The following is a 9,083-nucleotide window of genomic DNA, read 5'->3' as shown; positions in this document are numbered from 1 at the left end:
AAATATCTATCATGTAGTCATTGTACATTGTAGTGTATTCACCTTAAGCATTTTTTTTATTATTGTTTTTTTTTAAATGTACATTTATTTGTATAACGCCTTTCACAATGCCTGGAAGCAGCTTTATAGAAAATGCATGTTTCTACATAATGTGCCAAAGTAATGTCCATATGTCAGAAAGTACAGTTCTAAGACAATATAGATCATGCAGTTAGCTAACATTTTGTATTAATTTAGGCAGAAACCTACATTCTAAATTTTCTAGCTTCATGCATTCTTTTTTTATGAAACCTTTAATGTTGGTAAGTTTCATAAAAATAGCAACATTTTGAACAAAAAGCTGAGAAAATCGCATGCATAAGCAATGCCTTTATCGCTTGTTTCTTCCTGTGTTTTGATCCGTAGATTCTATAATCTTTCAGAAGATGTTTAATACTGCCCCCGTATAACAGTGAAAAACCATGGAAAATTTCATCAATGGCAGTGAAGCATTGTCTTATATTTAATGGAAAATAGAATTAGAAGTAGAAAATAGAAGTAGAATAGAAAAGCAAATGGAAAATAATTAGCATAGCATTTCAAGCAAAAGATAGCATCTGATTTAACTGGAGTATAATGGTATGAGATGCATTATGTGAATGCTTGGATAAAGAGATGCGTCTTTAATCTAGATTTAAACCGTGAGAGTGTGTCTGAGCCCTGAACATTATCAGGAAGGCTATTCTAGAGTTTAGGAGCCACATGCAAAAATGCTCTCCCTCCTTTAGTGGACTTATATTCTAGGTACTACCAGAAGTCCAGAGTTTTGTGATCTTAAAGAGCGTGATAGATTGTAGAGCGATATAAAATTGGTTAAACACACAGGAGCTAAACCATTTAGGGCCTCATAGGTCAGTAGCAATACTTTGTAATCGACACAGAACTTAATATGTAACCAGAGTAGATAATAAAATTGAAGGAATATATTCTTATTTTCTTGACCTGGTAAGAACCCTAGCAGCTGAACTTTGGACTAACTGTAGCTTGTTTATTGAGGATGCAGGACAACCAGCTAGTAAATCATTACAGTAATCTAGTCTAGAGGTCATGAATGCATGAATAGCTTTTCTGCATCAGACACAGATAGCATGTTCAGTAGCTTAGCGCTGTTTCTGAAGTGGAAGATGGCTGTTTTTGTAAAATAAAAAATAAGATTTTAGAAAGACAAGTTTCTGTCTAATATAACACCCAGATTTTAAACCGTAGAGGATAGAGTAAAGCATTAGATTATCTGTACAGGTTTTTGGTTCAATTTAGGTCTTATCTGATTTATTTTTTTATTATTTAATATTATTTGAATGTTAAGCAGCAAGCTCAATAGCTTCTGATGCAACAGCAACCAATCAGCTGTGCTATGTAGATAACGATATGATCACTAACAAATTGAGTTAAAGTCCTACAGCAGGGCTATTCAATTGGCGGCCCGCCAATCATCTCCATCCGGCCCGACGGCACCAACCTCCCTCCTCCTCTTTTCCTGGCGGTGCGGCTAATTTAGTTTGATACACGCTCCGATTGACCTGAGAAACGTTTTACGTGCGAATATTTCAGCAGTTATTATATGTGTCCCGAATTTATGTACACTCACCTAAAGGATTATTAGGAACACCTGTTCAATTTCTCATTAATGCTATTATCTAATCAACCAATCACATGGCAGTTGCTTCAATGCATTTAGGGGTGTGGTCCTGGTCAAGACAATCTCCTGAACTCCAAACTGAATGTCAGAATGGGAAAGAAAGGTGATTTAAGCAATTTTGAGCGTGGCATGGTTGTTGGTGCCAGACGGGCCGGTCTGAGTATTTCACAATCTGCTCAGTTACTGGGATTTTCACGCACAACCATTTCTAGGGTTTACAAAGAATGGTGTGAAAAGGGAAAAACATCCAGTATGCGGCAGTCCTGTGGGTGAAAATGCCTTGTTGATGCTAGAGGTCAGAGCAGAATGGGCCGACTGATTCAAGCTGATAGAAGAGCAACTTTGACTGAAATAACCACTCGTTACAACCGAGGTATACAGCAAAGCATTTGTGAAGCCACAACACGCACAACCTTGAGGCGGATGGGCTACAACAGCAGAAGACCCCACCGGGTACCACTCATCTCCACTACAAATAGGAAAAAGAGGCTACAATTTGCACGAGCTCACCAAAATTGGACAGTTGAAGACTGGAAAAATGTTGCCTGGTCTGATGAGTCTCGATTTCTGTTGAGACATTCAGATGGTAGAGTCAGAATTTGGCGTACACAGAATGAGAACATGGATCCATCATGCCTTGTTACCACTGTGCAGGCTGGTGGTGGTGGTGTAATGGTGTGGGGGATGTTTTCTTGGCACACTTTAGGCCCCTTAGTGCCAACTGGGCATCGTTTAAATGCCACGGCCTACCTGAGCATTGTTTCTGACCATGTCCATCTCTTTATGACCACCATGTACCCATCCTCTGATGGCTACTTCCAGCAGGATAATGCACCATGTCACAAAGCTCGAATCATTTCAAATTGGTTTCTTGAACATGACAATGAGTTCACTGTACTAAAATGGCCCCCACAGTCACCAGATCTCAACCCAATAGAGCATCTTTGGGATGTGGTGGAACGGGAGCTTCGTGCCCTGGATGTGCATCCCACAAATCTCCATCAACTGCAAGATGCTATCCTATCAATATGGGCCAACATTTCTAAAGAATGCTTTCAGCACCTTGTTGAATCAATGCCACGTAGAATTAAGGCAGTTCTGAAGGCGAAATGGGGTCAAACACAGTATTAGTATGGTGTTCCTAATAATCCTTTAGGTGAGTGTACATGCATAGGCAAAAGGGTGAGTGATGTGGAACCGGAAGCAGGAAATAGAACTATGGAAAAGATCTATTTAACTATGAAAAGAACCATCAGCTTATCATTTTCAGAGCACCTCAGTAAATTGATACTTGCATAGTCGGTGCAGTGGATACAATTCTTGGTTGAAAATTGAATTCGTTGATGGGTCCGTGAGTGTCAAAAGTCACTGTACAAGTTGCAGTCGTTTTCTTCTCTGCTGGGTGGAGAAGATATGATGAACTTGCATGGTGGTTTCGAGCACATGGCTGTTGTGAGTCGAAGCTTGCAGTCCGGGCCTGCTGAGGCTACGCTGGACAGCACGGCATCCTGAAGTGCAGAGAAGGCCAGGAGTTGATCGTTGCCCTTCAGTAATGGTGAGGTTGCAGTTTTCTGGAATGAAGAAGAGGCCGTCTGACTCCCTTTGGGAGCATGAAGGCATGGCAGGCGGTGATCAGGCCTGCTGGGGCCCTTGTGAAGGCCTATCAACGTGAAGGACAGTTGAGGCCAGCAGCTAAGAAGCTAAGAGGCAGGCAGGGCTAACGGAAAGGCCTTTTAAAGCTTGACAAAAGGCACACCTTGCAGGCTGGCTAAACCAATCAGAAAGGGGGAATTTCTGAGGGGAGTTTCCTCTGTGGGGAGGATTTATGACACTATCTCAAGTGTGGTCAGACATCTGCCTTACCAAATTTCTGTTCATTAATGCTCAGATAGATATAACAAACCCACACCGCACAGACCCCAGAGTGAAGTGTGAAGATTTTTATGGTACATATACCAAATAATTGTGTCTGATTTGGTCTCAGTCGTTACACAATCATCTTGTCACAGTTAAAATCCTCCATTCAATCAAATTTAATTTCCTACCGTTTCGGAGAGAAATGTATTTGCACGTTAATCTGCCAGTCGTGGGTCTTTCATGCGGAGACTCTCCTCATGTGTTTGCAATTTTAATATAATGATGCATTTAAAAGGTAATGGCTAAACACATCTTTACAAAAGTTCACAATGCTGCTGCAGATGCAATATAATGTAGACAACATTGAATAAATAAATTTTCGTCAGGTCAGATACGGATAATTAATCACTCAAACCCCTTTATCTAAACCTCTCTACATAACTGCCGGACTCGCGCGTCCTCCATGTCTGTAGTTTTTTAACACTTTTCACTCGTGTTCGTAGTTTTAACCGAATCCTCGTCCAACGTGCAATATTAGCCATTAGAGTGCGCATCGATCTGCACTTCAGATTGTCACGGTTCATGAATTCACTGACTCTTTCTCGCGCTGTGTTTGTGTTGTGTGTGTGCGTGTGTGTGTGGGCGTGGTCGCTGATCAGCAGCTGATTGTCATCAGCGCCAGCTGATTCTGATCAGCGATCTCTATTTAAGCTCATTGTCTTTCGTCTTGTGTTTGTCAGACCGTTGTGGGATTTTCCCCTGTGTAGTGAGTCTTCGTTGGTGTTCCTGATTTCCCGGTGTGGTGTTCCTGATTTCCCGGTGTGGTGTTCCTGATTTCCCGGTGTGGTGTTCCTGTCGAGTTCGTTCTGCCTGTCGTCTTCCAAGGATTCTGTCTCGTCTCTTCACTCTGCGGACTCGTTTGGTGTTCCCGTCTACTTGCCGTTTCAAGGATATCATCTCACCTGTTCACACCACGGGATCCGGGTTGCCCATCTGCCATCCTGCGCTACCAGGGACCATTGGACTGTGTGCTTTATATCTCTGTCTACGTGTTCATTCAATAAACCTTTATTCTTGCACTTGCATCTTCTGTCCTCATTTTACGTGACAGAACGGTCTGACCATCATGGATGCAGCAAGAGACTCTGACCTGGCTGAATTCCTGTCCAGAAGCGTTACGAGGATGGACCAGCAGGAGGAAAACTTGAACCTGACTGGACGCGCGGTTCAAGCCTTGGTAGTGCAGGTGTCCGAGCTCACCCAGCGGATTCAAGATCTAACGCCTCCCACTGCGCCACCCACACCGCCAACGCCACCCCCGCTGCCGCAGACTAACCATCCACCGGAACCAGGATTACCTGCGCCTGAGAGGTACAATGGTGAACCACAACTGTGTAGAGCATTTCTAACCAAATGTTCCATGTTTTTTGCTCTGCAACCGCAGACTTTTGCTTCAGAGGAATCCAAGGTGGCTCTGGTTCTCACTCTACTGTCTGGACGTGTGTCACAGTGGGGAACGGCGGTGTGGGAAAATCGAGATCCATGCTGTTCCTCGTTCCAGTCACTCGCGGCTGAGATAAAGAGGGTGTTTGATCGAGCGGTGGCCGGAAGAGAAGCTGCACGTCAACTAGCTGATCTTCGCCAGGGAGACCGATCGGTTACCGATTACTCGATCGAGTTCCGTACCCTCGCCGCGGAGTGTAACTGGAACGAGGAGGCGCAGTGGGATAGATTCCTGCATGGGCTGGCTGACCGTATCCAGGGAGAAATTTCGCCTTGGATCTTCCTAAGGATCTTAACGGACTTATCGAGTTGGCCCTGCGGGTGGATGCTCGACTACAGCGAGTGAAACAACATTCCCGCAGAACCTTGGTTCCAGAGACCTTCCCAGCACCTCGAGCCAGTGGCAGCGATACGGTCAGCCCCACCTTCGATCACGAGCCCATGCAGGTGGGTAGAGCTCGGCTCTCCCGGGAGGAGAGAGAACGACGGAGATCCCGGGGCTTGTGCCTATACTGCGGTGGAACTGGCCATTTCATCAACACCTGCCCCGTAAAAGATCGAGCTCGGCAGTAAGCAGGAGGCTACTGTCGGGCGGGATCTCCACCAGCAAGACCTCCTCCACCCACCTCCCGGTGAGACTGCAATGGGCAACCCGGTATTACAACGGTCATGCACTTCTGGATTCTGGGGCCGAGGGAAATTTCATGGACTTGTCGTTGGCACGTAAGCTGCAGATTCCCATCATACCACTCACTAACTCGATTTCTGTCAATGCACTCAACGGACAAGAACTACATGTCATTTCATTCACCACTGATTCACTGACACTTATAACCTCAGGCAACCACACAGAAGAGCTTTCATTTCTACTCCTGGACTCTCCTCATGCTCCGGTGGTCCTCGGTCATCCCTGGCTTACCCAGCACAATCCCAGGGTTGACTGGGGTCACAATTCAGTGTCTGCGTGGAGCACTAAGTGTTATGCGTCTTGTTTAATGTCTGCTTGTTCTTCGGTGTCTAGTTCTGTTTTGCAGGAGGAGTCGGTGAATTTGTCTAACGTGCCCGCGGAGTACCTCGACCTGAAGGAAGTGTTCAGTAAGTCTCGGGCTGCTTCTCTTCCTCCGCATCGTCCCTATGACTGTGCGATAGATCTTATGCCAGGTACGTCTCCGCCTAAAGGCAAGTTATACTTTTTTTCTATTCCGGAGAGGGAGGCCATGGAGAAATACATTTCTGATTCTCTAGCTTCTGAATTTATTCGTCCTTCCTCTTCTCCAGCGGGGCCGGGGTTCTTCTTTGTTGGTAAGAAGGATGGATCTCTGCGACCGTGTATTGATTACCGAGGGTTGAACAACATCACGGTAAAGAATACTTATCCTTTGCCGTTGATGTCTTCAGCCTTCGAGCGGTTGCAGGGAGCCTCTGTCTTCACAAAGTTGGACTTACGCAATGCATATCATTTGGTTCGCATCAGGAAGGGGGATGAATGGAAAACCGCTTTCAATACCCCCAGGGGCCATTTTGAATATTTGGTCATGCCCTTCGGGCTGTCCAACTCCCCAGCGGTTTTCCAGGCACTCGTCAATGACGTGCTGAGAGATATGGTTGACCAGTTCATATATGTTTACCTGGATGACATATTGATTTTTTCATCTTCTCTCCAGGAACACGTTCAGCACGTCAGACGAGTGCTTCAGAGGTTGCTAGAGAATGGGCTTTTTGTCAAGGCGGAGAAATGCGCTTTTCATGCACAGTCTGTTCCTTTCTTAGGCTACATCATCTCATCTGAGGGAATACGCATGGACCCTGACAAGGTTAAGGCTGTGATGGATTGGCCAAGTCCAGATTCCCGTAAGGCCCTACAGAGGTTTCTGGGGTTTGCCAATTTCTATCTGCGTTTTATTCGCAATTTCAGCCAACTAGCCGCACCTCTGACTGCCTTGACCTCCCCCAGAATGACGTTCAGGTGGTCCGATACAGCCGAGACTGTATTCGCTAACCTCAAGAGCCGCTTCAGTTCTGCTCCCATTCTGATTGCCCCTGATCCTTCACGTCAGTTCGTGGTGGAGGTCGACGCGTCAGAGGTGGGGGTAGGTGCAGTTCTATCCCTACGTTCTTCCTCAGATGACAAGATGCACCCTTGCGCGTTTTTGTCCCATCGTTTATCTCCTGCCGAACGTAACTATGACATTGGTAACAGAGAGTTGTTGGCAGTCAAGTTAGCACTGGAGGAGTGGCGTCATTGGCTAGAGGGGTCGGGGGTACCTTTTATCGTTTGGACCGATCATAAGAACCTGGAATATATTAGATCTGCCAAAAGACTCAACTCCAGGCAGGCTCGATGGGCACTTTTTTTCGGACGTTTTGACTTTGTTCTCTCGTACCGCCCGGGTTCCAAAAACATCAAACCCGACTCTTTATCTCGTATTTTTGATCCATCCGAACGCCCGGTGACTCCCGAGTGCATTTTACCTGAGAAAGTAGTTATCTCCACACTCACATGGGAGGTCGAATCGAAGGTCAAGACGGCCTTAGAAGGGGTAATGCCTCCGCCCGGTTGCCCACCGAGTCGTTTGTTTGTGCCAGAGGGGGTTCGGTCCGACGTTATTCGATGGGGTCACTGTTCCAGCGTAGCATGTCATCCAGGTGTAAATCGCACCAGCTTTTTGGTCAAGCAACGATTCTGGTGGCCATTAATGGCTCGCGACATTCTGAGTTTTGTTTTGGCTTGCTCGGTTTGTGCCACTGGTAAGACTTCCAATCGACCCCCAGAGGGATTACTCCAACCGCTGTCTGTCCCTTCGAGACCCTGGTCCCATATAGCGCTAGATTTTATAACCGCCCTCCCGCCCTCCCAGGGTAAGACGGTCGTTTTGACCGTAGTGGACCGGTTCTCGAAGGCGGCGCATTTCATTGCCTTGCCCGAATTACCTTCAGCCAAGGAGACAGCGGTGGCTGTCATAGATCACATCTTTCGGTTACATGGCCTCCCGACTGATGTGGTTTCTGACAGAGGATCCCAATTTGTGTCCAAATTTTGGCAGGAGTTTTGTAGATTACTGGGCGCGACTGTCAGTCTGTCTTCGGGTTACCATCCCCAAAGCAATGGGCAAACCGAGAGGGCCAACCAAGATCTTGAGAGAATGTTGCGATTTTTGGTGTCCAAGAATCCTTCCTCCTGGAGTCATCAACTTTCATTGGTGGAGTACGCCCATAACTCGTTACCAGTGTCATCCACGGGCCTTTCTCCGTTTCAGTGTAGCTTAGGGTACCAGCCACCAGTTTTTTCTAGCCTGGAATCCGAAGTCGCGGTCCCCTCCGCTCACGCCTTCGTCCAGAGGTGCTGTCGCACATGGACCAGAGCCCGTGAGACTCTGCTCCAGGTGAGGGCACGCACCAAGGCTAAAGCCGATCGCCACCGGTCTAGGCCTCCCGTATACGTCGTGGGTCAAAAAGTGTGGCTTTCTACTAGAAATATTCCACTCCGCTCCGTGTCAAATAAACTTGCTCCTAAATTCATTGGCCCATTCACTGTCACCAAGATCATTAGTCCGGTGACAGTCCGCCTCAAACTTCCTCCAGCGTACAGGAGAATTCATCCCGCCTTTCATGTCTCCAAATTAAAGCCTGTTTTTCGTTCTCACCTTAATCCGCCAGTCCCGGTTCCCCCACCGCCGCGACTCGTAGATGGGGAACCTACGTATTCGGTAAATCGTATTCTGGACTCGAGAAGGAGGGGACGCGGATTTCAGTATCTGGTGGACTGGGAAGGTTACGGTCCGGAGGAGAGAAGTTGGGTTCCTGCTAGAGACATTCTGGATCACTCCCTTATTGATGATTACAATCAACAGGTAGGTCCTCCTGGGAGCGCCAGGGGGCGCTCCTAGGGGGAGGGATAATGTCACGGTTCATGAATTCACTGACTCTTTCTCGCGCTGTGTTTGTGTTGTGTGTGTGTGTGTGTGGGCGTGGTCGCTGATCAGCCGCTGATTGTCATCAGCGCCAGCTGATTGTCATCAGCGCCAGCTGATTCTGATCAGCGATC

The sequence above is a fragment of the Scardinius erythrophthalmus genome (assembly GCF_964197995.2).
Source record: "Scardinius erythrophthalmus genome assembly, chromosome: 1".
Classification (NCBI taxonomy): domain Eukaryota; kingdom Metazoa; phylum Chordata; class Actinopteri; order Cypriniformes; family Leuciscidae; genus Scardinius; species Scardinius erythrophthalmus.
The sequence above is the reverse complement of the archived record's forward strand: the minus strand, read 5'-3'. Positions refer to the sequence as shown.